Source organism: Lytechinus pictus, chromosome 15, assembly GCF_037042905.1.
Source record: "Lytechinus pictus isolate F3 Inbred chromosome 15, Lp3.0, whole genome shotgun sequence".
NCBI classification, from domain to species: domain Eukaryota; kingdom Metazoa; phylum Echinodermata; class Echinoidea; order Temnopleuroida; family Toxopneustidae; genus Lytechinus; species Lytechinus pictus.
In genome coordinates, this window is record NC_087259.1 from 25,192,254 (window position 1) to 25,195,331 (window position 3,078).

Below are 3,078 nucleotides of genomic sequence, written 5' to 3' on the forward strand. Positions count from 1 at the left end.
AGACTAGAGACATGAGAAGTCAGAGTGTTCATGATTCGCTGGTGAGACCTACTGTTAGAAGTCAATAGGCAGAAATCATCAGCGAAAAAAGTAGTCACATATTTACTTTCAGACAACGTATAACCGAATTTGTCATTTGATTTCAAATATTCGAGAAGGGGGTTAATACACATGGTAAAAATGAGCGGTGATAGGGGATCCCCCTGAAAAATTCCTTTCCGAAATGGGAATGACTCAGTACTCCATAGTTGTGTTACTACGGTACCAGAAATGACAGAGTATAAGTTGTTAATATATGCTCTTAGTTCATAGGTGTCACGTTTGGAAAATGCAAGAAAAGTAATTCGTCATTATTAATTTAATTTTTTATATATATCCGTATAAAACACCCTAAAATCAGGTGTGCAGTTTGAAGCATAAAAGTTTATGACAGAGAGAAATAAATAGAGATAGAAAGAATGATAGAGAGAAAGAGAGGAGGGGAGAATGTGCCATCCATTGATGGTTGAGTGATCAATCCAGATGCCTGGTGTTCAATAGAGTGCTAGTTGTATTGTGTGTAATGCTTCTTGCCTAGCAATGAAAAGGAAAGTTGTATGGCATTAACCATTGTTAATGAACCTTAAACATGTTTTGCATGACTCTTTTGTATTAGCCTATGTGTGTAGATAGATAGCTGTTGCTGCTGTATTAGGAAAGTGGTGAGAAGACACACCCTATGAATCTGTCTTGGTGTGCAGGGGTGCGCATTACCAGTTCTAGCCAAGAGATAGCTGGATTATTTTCTGGTGATATTTATTTGAAAGCCAGAAGATGGACCTTTTCGTTGAAAGGTCTTTTTTACACTTATAATTTCCAAGTTTGTCCCGTACACTTCCATCGGTGAGTGATCATTGTGATATCGTTATTACTAAGAAATGTGACTTTGTAAAGTGATGTATCTGTAAAAGTGTAATTGGGCACTGTAAATGGTGGAAAGCCCGATAAAATAATAATGATACGATAAATCACAATTCTATCAAACAAATGAGATTTTCAACAGACAGATTATTTTCATCTAGTTGAGTGCTGTAAAAGAAATGACTTTTAATTACCGTTTACTTCAAAGAGAACACATAGTATATATTTGTTTGTGCCTTCAAATTATTGTTTTGTACTTTAGATGGCACATTACCCAGAGCTTGGGATTTTGAAAACATCGTTGTATCCTCCTTCCAAGTGTCAATGAAGATTGGTCAAGCAACTGGGCATTCGAACCAACGTGCATGGCGTCGTAGAGTGGATACTAAGTGAACATTAATCACATCATGGTGAGCTGTATCAATTCAAATTAAACTGACGAACAATGACTCTAATGAGAAGTGAACTACTTCACACTTTTGAGAGTGATCACGAAACCATTGATAAATTCTGTCAACAAGTGAATTGCCCAAACGTTATTGTATTGGCCAAGATGTATTACAGAGCCAGTGAAAGCGTTACAGCTTGAGTTTAGTCTGATTGTACAGAATAGTTTGAGAGTTTATTGACTCTCCGCATGGAACATCCATAGTTGTATTAAGAGGATTGAGAGTTGGGAGAGAATGGTCATTGGAAGTGAGATATGTGGACAGTACAGGTCCACTATACTCATATTTTATGACAGATCATTGTATTCGGAAGAGAATTATTACTTATAAATTGGAGTGTAGTCATGGTAGTGAGGAATTACAAGTAGTAACTCCTCATGTGTTCAACTTAATCTGAGGGGCTTGTTTAAACCCTGAATTCCATACTGATACTGGTATCGTTGATTTATGAGAATTTTGTAAATGTGCGCACATAATATCTGACAAGTGGTTATGTATACGAAAGGACCGTATCACCGATGTGTAAGTGGTGAATTTGGATACTTGGAATTTACTTATGATTAAATGATTGATTTGTGGAGATCGTAAATGGCATGTGTTTGTTATCCTTATTCTGTATTATGCGTACCATGTGACAATAGGGAAGCAAATATTTTCTAAGGACATATTCAATCAATGTATGAGGCACTGAGCCAAATGCATCCTGTAAATCAAACCACGTAAAGTGGGCAGTTTTCTTGTTAGATTTGGCATGTTTGATTACTTCATGTACAATCATATTATGATCAACACAGCCTGAAACCCCTTTCATGAAACCTTTCTGAGTTGTAGTATCAATAAGCTCGTTTGTAGTTAAATAACTATCCAAGCGATTTACAATGATTTGGTGGAATATCTTACCAAACACACTCGAGAGTGCTATCATTCTAAAGTTCTCGGGATTATCCACAGAATCTTTCTTGTGCAAGAGAATAACTTTTGCTTTAGTCCAAAGTGAGGGTGGGGTGGGATCAGAACTCGACAACAGCTTGCTGAATAAAGTTGCAAGAAAATGATGTACGCTTGGCAATTTTTTCAATATTCCGTAGGCTATCCCATGCGGAGTTTGAACTTTTGTGACTTAGAACCTGTTTTATGTCCTTTGGACGAATTGGTCCCATATCAAATTGGTGTTGAATCATATCGGCCGTCGGTCCCTTCCACCAGTCGAGCTTATCCGTATCGATCGGTGGGGGCTCAGCAGCATATTTAGCTGAAAAGTAGTCGTTAGCTGATTGGCGCGAAAAGGAAGGCTCAGACGCTGAAGAGTACAGGGTGTCGTTGACGACGTTTTTACTGAAAGACCAAAAGTTTTTCCGAAACTTACTTTCCTCATATTTTGTCGATCGACGCTGCTCATTAGCTTTTTGTTCTTTCCTCAAAAAGTTATATGTATGTAGTGCCTCATAACATTTTGCACGATCCTCGCGATTTGCGTTTGAAGAAAATGCTGTTTTTCGCAAAGAATTCTTTATTTTTTTCATTTCCAACATGGTCTTAGCTTTTCTTCTATGAAATGTTTACATTTACTTGATGAATCATTAGTAGCTGAAAACTGGGGGGAGTTGTCAAAATACTGCTGTAAAGTCTCGGAAAAGCGGTCGCCGGCGTGTGAGACGGGTATTGAACCATTGGCCACCTCATGGTGTATTGTCTGTGTCACGGCTTTTATGTCATCATTGACACGATT

At 37.8% G+C, this 3,078-nt stretch overlaps 1 long non-coding RNA gene across 1 annotated transcript; it reads left to right on the top strand.

Annotated features, from left to right (window-relative positions):
* Window positions 1-553: 553 nt before the first annotated feature.
* On the top strand, window positions 554-1,962 carry LOC135156895 (uncharacterized). The gene is made up of 2 exons (XR_010295941.1): window positions 554-882; window positions 1,163-1,962. It is a non-coding gene; the product is annotated as an uncharacterized LOC135156895 (long non-coding RNA).
* The last annotated feature ends 1,116 nt before the right edge of the window (window positions 1,963-3,078 follow it).